Here is a 10684-nt window from a genome sequence, read left to right as displayed (position 1 = left end):
GCCTACGCCTCTTTTCCACCTCTCCTGCTCCTTCTCGCACCTCGAGCTCCAGCACTCAAAACCTAAGCTCCAACACCCCAGATCCTCCAGTATGTCCGAATCCGACGCAAAAGGCCGGTGGGTGGCCTCCTCGATCCAAGAGGATATTACTAAGCTTAGGGAGGTCGGATACCCGACCGCCGATATCCAGCACAGGCTTCCTACTCCAGGGCAAGTTATCCCCACGCAGGAGCCCAATGAGAGCGTTGTATTCGTTCCTCACTTCCTCCGAGGCCTAGGCCTCACCCTCGACCCGTTTTGTGAGGGGGCTCATGTTTTACTATGGCTTGGATTTCCATGATCTGGCTCCAGACGCCGTCCTCCATATCTCGTCGTTCATTATTGTGTGCGAGGCTTTTCTCCATGTCAACCCACACTTCGGCTTATGGCTCAAGACCTTCAATGTGAAGCCGAAGATGATCGAGGGGCGACATGCGGAGTGCGGAGGTGGTTTTATGTCACAGCTCCCAGAGGCACAAAGTGGGTAGCCGCCCCCGAGTTCCGCTCAGGCCCTCCGTCATAGTTAGCGTCTTGGACCGACGTAGGACAGAATTATGGGCATGCTGGCAATGTACCAGAATTGCAGAGTCGTATCCGGGAGCTTATTGAGAGGGACATAAATTTTGTCAGCATAATGCAAGTGATGCTAATCCGGCGGATGTTGCCGTGCAAACGTCGGCCTCTCCGGATGTGGGAGTTTAATCCGGAGGGTCCGCGGACTATTAAGCACTTCTTCGGCCTGAAGCTTGAAGGAATGTGTAAATTATTCTTCGGACCACAAGTAAAGTGTCCGGACACCATCGAGGATGCGGGTCTAAGCTGCAATCGCCTAGATGCCCAAGTAAGTAGCCTTAAAGCCGGATACTTCATTTATATTTATCATAACTATTATTCTGAAAATCCCTCCGTGGCCAGGAATGGCTCAACAAGGCGGAGAGAACCAGGTGTCCGACGCCACTTCCTGAAGGCTCGCCTGGTCCAACCATTGCCAAGATGCTTGGCCGGGTGCTCAGCAAAATCCCCTCAGGGAAAGGCGAAGGAAAGGGCAGTGAAGCCGAACTTCACACACTATGCATCCAGACCGGGGGAATCGCTACCTCTCCTATGGAGGATAGTCAGGAGGGGGAGATTAAAGTCTCCTCCCCACGCGGGAAGAAGAGGGCAGCCTCCGAAGACTTGGAGGCGGAGACGCCCAAGCCAGGGGAGAAGGTATCACCAAGGGGCTCTGCCGCGACGGGCGCCCTCACCGCGTCGTGCCCACCAACAGGCCAGCCCTCCACCGAGCCGTAAGTTATTCATTAATTCGAAGGTATGGTGTTACTCCGAGATCCATAACCGGGACTTCGTCTTTTGCAGTCCGGCAAGCAGCTCTTCTCAACAGAGTTCGTCTTCAGGGGACCTTCGTCCGGAGATGATGGAGAGTGAGACTCCACCCACCTCTCTGCCTCATGAAGCGGGCGACACGGAGGTGTCTTCATGGAGGAGTCCGGATCTGCCGAAACCGGAAGTGAACACGTCAGAGTCCCTGAGCCCGGAGCATTTGGCTCCCATGGGGGGCGATGAGAAGGGTCCAGCTCAGTTCGATGTCCGGCCAGACGTACTGACAGGCTTTCTGGAGCGAGCTGCGCTCTTGGAGGAGCACCGCTCTTTAATGAGCACGGTGCTCACGAAGATTTCATCCGCTACCAGCGGTTTGAATGAGGCATTTACAAGCCTGCTCAAAGGCTTTGAGGTATGTAGTAAAAAATGCACTATTTTTTGGTTATGAAGCACGCGCTAGGTGTGCTCCCTATGGATAGTAGCCCCTGAGACTCTGGTTTCCCGCCATAGGCGGCAAATGGGGGATCATATAGTAATGGCTACGCGGTATATGTGTGCAGGTATATAAGGATCCGGCAGCCGACCAGTCTGTTGAAGTTGCCGAACTGAGAAGGCAGATCGGATCTATTGATGCCAATATCACTCTGGTGAACAAACGGCTGGAAGAATCCCAGGGTTTGTGCTTTGCTTCCCTTATTATATTATATAGGAAAATGCAAAAATGGCATAATGTTAATGCCCTGTGTACGCACTGCAGATGGTGCTGCTGTAGTGGAGGCCCTAAGGGCCGAACTTGCTTAGGCCAAGGAGCAAGCACGGGCTAGCAATGCGGCTGCCCTAAAGGCGGCCGAAGAGTTGAGAGCCGAACAGGCTGCTCATCGCCGAAGCGAGGAAAAGATAGCCGAAATGGCTGAAGAGTTGAAAAATGCCGCCGACCGGTATGTGCTCCTTGAAAAGGAGAATAAGGCTAGTTCGGTCGAGCTGGACAAGGCACTAAATGCCGTCAGGGAGATGCGGACCGAGATCTGGGGTATGCGGGAGGAGCTCCAACAGGCCGACAAAATCATGGTTGGGGGTTCATACCTACTGCGGACGAAGTTTTTGGATCCCAAGTATGCTCCCCTGGCTGGGCGCTGGAGTCCTGCAGACGCATATGCAGACTTGATGAATAGTACAGCTGACGCTGCCAAGTTCTTTGAGGATCAAGGTGATATGGAAGTGGAGAAGCTTTTCTTATCGCAATTCAATGCTCCCACTCGCCCGCTGCCGTTAAATGAGAAGGTGGCTGCCGTGGCAGAGCTTCATAGGCCATCCGGGCTTGCAACGCGGTCTGTAATAGACCATCTTTGGCCGAAGGGGCCTAACCTGGACAACTACTTTGGTTTGGTGCAACAATTCCTTGGGGCCGTGTCTCAGATCGACGCCATGAGGAGGTCGGCATGCATAGAGGGTGCACGGATGGCTGTTGCCCGTGTTAACGCCTATTGGACGGATATGGAGGCCACCATTATAGCGACCCAGGATCCGGCGGGCGACCAATATCTGGCTGAGCACTACTTGGCGCAGGTCACAGAAGGTGCCCGCCTAATAGAGGCGCAGTGCTCGAAGAATGTCCTCTTCGACTGATAAGTCGAATCATTGTAAAAAACAATGTTTATTTTGATTACAAGACTATATTTATACTTTTTGCCTGAAAATATGATTGTGTCCCCTGTACGGCCGTTTTTATATGTATAAGTAGTCCGAAAGATAGCAGTCGTTGGCTTCAGCCCCCACGCATACAATGCGGGGGTGTTCGCAAAAAAATATGCATAATCACACTTGATCCAACATCTTGGTCCGTTAAGGAGGTGATCGCACGCCGAACTAGGCAACCGGACTATATAGCTGTATCACTTTCGCTTAGCCATGGGAGTCTAATGGTGGGGCTACTATGTAGCCCCTGGTACATTCGCGTGCATCCGAATACGGGCGCGTGTGTACATGGCCGGAAAACAGCCCTTCGTTAATGCGAAGGAATCTTTAGAGATTCCAGTGATTCTTCGAGTGGTTGAACAGTCTCTCGCTGTATCATGACAATCAGTTTTTGGATTTCTCTACTGAGGCACTCATCCGGAATAACCAGGGCACAATCGCAGTAGTTCTCCTTTGGCATGCCTTAGCCGATAATAACGGAACGTAAGGCGGCAAACCCAGGAGCCGGGCAAACCCAACATTTGACCAAAGACATGATTCGGAGCTGATGCGTATAAGGCCAAACTCGTGATGCCGAACACTCCCGAAGGTGTTCGGGCTTTATAACAGAAGATGGGCTCAAGAATGCCCATTCATTATGAACCCTGTATTTCCACGTACGTGCGGTACTCTGTCGTGGCGAAATTCCAATAACGACAATATCCTCTGTGGGTATGGAACCCATGGGATGGTATAAACAACAAGAGGCAATAGAAAAGGTTTACACAGGGGCTTAATCTAAAAACAAACCTGTTGAACGGGGCCCTGCTGCACGTCTGCACCTTTGTCTCCGTTGTGCCGTATCCTGGAAGGGTATCGCGCGAACATTGTCTGTGGAAAAAAGGAAAACTCATAGGAGAGTACAACGTAAGTATGCGATGGATAGTAAAGGGGTAAGATGTTGGCGTGCCAATAAGGTTGAGTCAAGTGTGGGGCTGTATTAAATATTTATAGCCCCTGGTTTCCGCTATGGGATTACATATACGGTGCCCGGTTGAATTTTATCTGGGCTACCGGACTCGTCTAACCATGTCTGCGGTCTTAATGACCAGTCATGTTTTCTGATATTAGAGGCCACTTATAGTCCGGCCGCCAGGGCCGTCATGTGTTCCTCTGCGCGTGAAGAGCGCTCTTTGATTCCGCTAACGGTGATGACGCCACGAGGACTGGGCATCTTGAGTGTAAGGTAGCCATAGTGCGGCAATGCGTTGAAGCGGGCAAAGGCCGTTCTTCCTAGCAATGCACGATAACTGCTTTGGAAAGGTGCGATGGTGAAGAGCAGTTCTTCGCTTCTGGAGTTGCTTGGAGAGCCGAATGTTACTTCCAGCATGACGGAGCCCCTGCCGTAGGCTTCAACGCCTGGTATCACCCCTTCAAAGGCGGTGTTGCTTTGGCTAATTCCGGATGGGTTTATCGCCATTCTGCGAACAATGTCCTCATATATTAAATTGAGACTACTGCCACCGTCCATGAGGACACGGGTGAGACGGTATCCGTCGATTATTGGGTCAAGCACCAAGCCCTGTGATCCTCCGTGCTGAATACTAGTTCGACCGTCCATGTGATCGAAGGTGATCGGACGAGACATCCAGTAGTCAGATGTGGGTACGATGGGCTCTACATCGTGCGCATCTCTGAGCGCGCGTTCTTGCCTTCTCGTGAATGTGCGAGTCGCGTGGATCATGTTTACTGTTTTGACCTCTGGCGGGAATTTTTTCTGTCCCCCAGTGTTCGGCTGGCGAGGTTCGTCCTCGTCTTCACTTGGTGTTTCCCTCCCTTTATGTTCGGCATTTAGTTTGCTGGCCTGCTTGAAGACCCAACACTCTCTATGGGTGTGGTTTGCAGGTTTCTCCGGGGTACCATGAATTTGGCAAAGTCTGTCCAGGACTCTGTTCAGACCGGACGATCCCTCTGTACTGCCTTTAAATGGCTTCTTTTGCTGATTAGGTCGAGAGCCCCTGAATCCGACATTGATCATTGTGTTATCCGGGCTCTCTTCCTTGTTTCGGCGTTTGTGTTCATTGCGCCGTGGCTTCCCGTTGCCATCCCTTATTTCGGATGTGCTGGGGTCGCTGGTGCCTTTACGGGCTAACCAGCTGTCTTCACCCATGCAAAAGCGGGTCATAAGGCTTGTTAGGGCTGCCATTGTCCTTGGCTTTTCTTGGCCGAGGTGTCTGGCAAGCCATTCGTCACGGATGGTGTGTTTGAATGCTGCTAAGGCTTCAGCGTCTGGACAGTCGACTATTTGATTCTTTTTAGTGAGGAATCTATTCCAAAGCTTGCGGGCGGACTCTCCGGGTTGTTGGATTATGTGACTTAGATCATCTTCATCCAGAGGCCAGACATAAGTCCCTTGAAAGTTGGCCCTGAAAGTGTCTTCAAGTTCCTCCCAACTCCCAATTGAGTTTTTGGGGAGGCTTTTCAACCAGTGTCGAGCTGGTCCCTTCAACTTGAGGGGAAGGTATTTGATGGCGTGGAGGTCATCCCCGCGAGCCATGTGAATATGCAGGATAAAATCCTCGATCCAGACCCCTGGGTCTGTCATTCCGTTGTATGCCTTGATGTTCACAGGTTTAAAGCCTTGTGGGAATTCATGGTCCAGTACTTCTTCGGTGAAGCACATGGGGTGAGCAGCCCCTCTGTATCTGGATGCGTTGTGGCATGCAGTCGGCTGTTGTTGTGTCCGGAGTTTATTCCGAACTGGTATTTGGCTTGTATGAGCGTTGGGGTGACCATAGTCCCTCGCCGGGGTGTGTCCTTTAGATTCATAGATGGACCTAGCTGCACCGGCCTTCTTATCCAGCTTCTCATGTAGATCGCGCATGGTGTCAGTAGCCGCTCTGTTGTGGTTGTGAAGCGGTACGTCTGGTCTCCTGGTCGTATTATTCTTTGGTGGAACGGCCTCATCATCAAATTCTGGCAGTAGCTTGCGTTTTGGATAGCTTTTTGTATGGCGATCATCGCCATATCTTTCTTTAGTGTCTAGCACTTTATTCCATCTGCTACTGAGCTTTTCCTGTGCGGCCTTAAGCCGTTGTTTCTGCTTCTTTAGACTTCTTGCTGTGGCCATAAGCTTTCGGTGGAGGTTGTCTCGTTCCACTCGTTCGTCTGGGATGATGAATGCATCGTCGTCCGGACTGTGTTCCTGTTCTGGGGCGGTTTCATGAGCCCGTCCCTCCAGATCATTGTGATCGGATATTTGCTCCGAACTTGGTTTGGCATGACCTGGCTCGTCCTGCTCCATCGCTGGGTCCATGTGGTCATTATTTCCTTCTGGTATGTCAGCCCTTCTTGCGCTCTTGTCGCTGTTTTTACTGTTGCTGGACTTTGAGCGGCATCTGCGCCGCCGTTTTGGCTTTTGTCCGAGTGTTTATCTTACGGATATCGTCGTCATCCTTCTTGGGCGTATCCACCATGTATATATCGTGTGACAAGGGAGTAGTCCCGCGCCCCAGAGATTTTGGAGCTTCTCCTGCATCTCGTCCATACCGTCGATGTCTTCGGAGTCGAAGTCAAGAACGTCGGTTAAATCATCGATCGTGGCAATGAAGTGGGTGGTGGGTGGGCAATGAATTCCTTTGTCGTCTGCTTCCCACTCAGGCCGGACATAGTTCGGCCCAGAGCCTGTTGACAAAGAGAGAGACTTTAATGAGTTTAGCATGTCGCCAAAGGGCGAGTGCTAGAAGATGTCCGTAGCGGTAAACTCCATTACCAGAGCCAAACCTGGTTTGGCTGGCTCGAGGGTATGCGGACCGGAACTAACAGCCGGATACGAGTCCGGGGGTCTGGGGCTACAGGCCTCCATAGAGATGAGACCTGTGTTCGGATCCACCGCCGATGAGTGTGCGGCCTGCGGGGCGGGGTCCACCCCTCCGTCCTTGGGCAACGCAACCTGCTCCGGATTTAGATCCGGGGCTGTTGCAGGGATGATGTCCTGAGCATTGTCCGATAGCAGGTCTAGGCCGTGCTCGTCGTTACTGTCCGGTGCTCCTGGCACAGGGCCGAATCTGTTGAAGATCAAGTCTCCGCGAATATCCGCCGCATAGTTCAAGTTTCCGAACCTGATCTGGTGGCCAGGGGCGTAGCTGTCGATCTGCTCCAGATGGCCAAGCGAATTGGCCCGCAGTGCAAAGCCGCCGAACACAAAGATCTGTCCGGGGAGAAAAGTCTCACCCTGGACCGTGTTGTTGACGATTGAAGACGCCATCAAGCCTCGAAGCGACGACACAGAGGAACTCTCAATGAAAGCACCAATGTCGGTGTCAAAACCGACGGATCTCGGGTAGGGGGTCCCGATCTGTGCGTCTTAGGCTGATGGTAACAGGAAGCAAGGGACACAATGTTTACCCAGGTTCGGGCCCTCTCGATGGAGGTAAAACCCTACTTCCTGCTTGATTAATATTGAAGACATGAGTAGTACAAGAGTAGATCTCCAACGAGATCGTAGAGGCTAAACCCTAAGAGCTAGCCTATGATGGTATGATTTTAATTGTGATCGGCCTTCTAAGGACCATCCTCTCCGGTTTATATAGACACCGGAGAGGGCTAGGGTTTACATGGAGTCGGTTACAAGGAAGGAAATATAATATCCGGATCGCCAAGCTTGTCTTCGACGCAAAGGAGAGTCCCATCCGGACACGAGCCGGAGTCTTGTGTCTTGTATCTTCACGCTTCAATAGTCCGGACGATGTATATAGTCTGGCTCTCCGGATACCCCCTAATCCAGGACTCCCTCATCCCCCTCTAGCAAGGTGCCGGAACGGGCCCCCGAGAGGTTTTGGTGGCTACAAAGGCTTGCGGCGGCGGAACTCCCGATCTATTGTGTTTTTCGAAGGTTTTAGGGTATATGGACTTATATAGGCGAAAGGAGTCGGTCAGGGGAGCCACAAGGGGCCCACGAGGGTGGAGGGCACGCCCAGGGGGGTGGGCGCGCCCCCTGCCTCATGGCCTCCTTGAAGCTTCCCTGACTTCAGCTCCACGTCTCCTGGATCACGTTCGTTCCAAAAATCATGCTCCCGAAGGTTTCATTCCATTTGGGCACCGTTTGATATTCCTTTTCTTCGAAACACTGAAATAGGCAAGAAAACAACAATATGGGATGGGCCTCCGGTTAATAGGTTAGTCCCAAAAATAATATAAAAGTGTATAATAAAGCCCGTAAACATTCAAAACAAATAATATAATAGCATGAATGCTTCATAAATTATAGATACGTTGGAGACGTATAATGCACCTATTGATTTGTTGCCTCTTCCATCTTCGGAGAAGGTTAATTTTGATGCTAAACAACATGCTGAATTGGTCTTAAAAATGCATGAGTTAACTAAGGAGAACATTGAGCGTATGAATGCTAAATATAAACTTGATGGAGATAAGGGTAGAAAACATGTTTTGTTTGCACCTGGAGATCTTGTTTGGTTACATTTGCGTAAGGATATATTTTCTAATTTGTGCAAATCAAAGCTAATGCCGCATGATGATGGTCCTTTTAAGGTGTTAGAGAAAATACATGATAATGCATATAAACTTGAGTTGCCTGCAGATTTTGAGGTTAGTCCCACTTTTAACATTGCAGATTTGAAGCCTTATTTGGGCGAGGAAGATGAGCTTCCGTCGAGGACGACTTCATTTCAAGAAGGGGAGGATGATGAGGACATCAATAACATTGTTACACCCACATCCCCTGCTGCTATACATAGTGGACCAACTACTACAGCTCGCGCATGCCAATTGAATTACCAGGTACTTTATTTTCTTGGTAACAATTCTAATGTTCATGAGAATATGATACTGCCTAAATTGGATACGTTTGTTTTGCTTACAAATGAAGGGCCTAGCTTGGAAAAGAAAGGTGAAACTTGGAACAAGTTCAAGCATGGAGATAATGTCATGCACAAGGGGAAAACAAATGAAGTTTCAAGTGATGATTTCAGGACTTTGAAGCCACCATAATGAGTGCATGAAGGCTTGGACGAAATATACAAGATGCCACTTCCTAAATTTTTTCCAGAGGCTATTATAGGTGCTGCATCACCTTATTATTGGGCCAGGACCATGTAATTTTGAAATACTTGAGTAGAGGCTGTTTGTGGAGTCCGTATGTGTGGGGAAACAAGAGTTAGGGTTGGTTTCGGACCCCTCCTCCAAGGGCCACGAAATCCCCCCCCCTCTTCCTCCATATATACAACCCTTAGGGCGTCCTTTAGACTTTGGGTTTTGTTTAGATTAAAAGTTTGCCATAGCTGCAACTTCGCGTACTACGTTTGTGTTCAACGACTAGACCAAGACATCACAGAACCCCGCTTTTATCAATAAAGCTTTCATATTTTATTCGCAATATCCAAATTGCAATCTCAGTTTCTTGCTTGTTCTTCGATTACTCGCAGGAAATAGACCCTCGTGGTCAGGTTAATCGTGCTCCGGTATGGTCAATAACCCCTCGGAAGTTGGTTTAGCGATTGTTAAGGCCCGATGTCTTTGCATGTTCATAGTAGGATCGTCAAGGTCGACTCCCACAGAAAATGATAGCTATCTCATCGAAACATCGGGACACCTTCACCTCTATCAACTCTCTTGCTCTGTGCAAATCTCCTCCTCTTCTCTCCTACAGGGTTGGAGATTGTCTTCACAACAATAGTCCACTGAGGATAGATACCGTCAGCTAGGCAGTATCCTTGAAAACATTGACGAGTGTCGAAGCACGTTGATATCATTGTGCGATCCAGCCATGCCGAAGAAAGAGTGCCAAATCCAGAGATCTTATAAGGACACGACCTCAAGTATGGCAGTGCAAGCCTTGACATGACCCCTATACTGCCCTTGCCAAGCAAAAGGGCAATTCTTCCACTCCCAGTGCATACAGTCTATGCTACCAAGTATACTCGGGAAGCCCGTGCTGGCATTCATTGTCAACAAGCAGGCTGTATCTTCAGCATTTGGCTCTCTCAAGTACTCAGGGACAAACAGTGCAATCACAGCCTTGTAGAAGTTGTACTTGGAGTCTAGGCACGTAGACTCGCTCATACAGACGTACTCATCAATGAGATCACCGAGAACTCCGTATGCAAGCATTCAGATAACTGCAGTGCATTTCTGATAAAAGGAGAAGTCAATCTTTCCAAGGGCATCCTCCTTGCACTTGAAATACTTACTGTATCTGACCACCCCCTCCCAAATATGGTTGAAAACATGCCTAGCCATACGGAAACGACACCGGAATTGGTGATGTTTGAAGAGCGGGTTGGGTGTCTCAAAGTAGTCCTTCCAAAGAAGGAAATTGCCGCCCTCCCGGTTGCGACTCAATGCCGGAGTGTGCCCCAGAACAACGACAACTGCCTACTAAGGTGGTCATGGACGACCAACACAACATCCACCATCTTCTCATCGTCAGATGACTAATTACGGAGTCGCAGAGGAAATTGTGGAAAAAGAACTCATTGGCGGAGTCCATTTGTACCTTGGGGGGCAAACCTCCGAACAACTTGCGGGCATTGTCGAAGAAGCAGGCTGGCGAAGAGATGCGCGCCTCCCGTGGACCTGGTAGCTGGCCTGGCGGCGTCCGACGAGTGTGGCGGCTTCAGGCGAAGGAGCT

The sequence above is a fragment of the Triticum dicoccoides genome, chromosome 7B (genome assembly GCF_002162155.2).
Source record: "Triticum dicoccoides isolate Atlit2015 ecotype Zavitan chromosome 7B, WEW_v2.0, whole genome shotgun sequence".
Lineage (NCBI taxonomy): Eukaryota > Viridiplantae > Streptophyta > Magnoliopsida > Poales > Poaceae > Triticum > Triticum dicoccoides.
Note: the sequence above shows the minus strand (reverse complement) of the source record.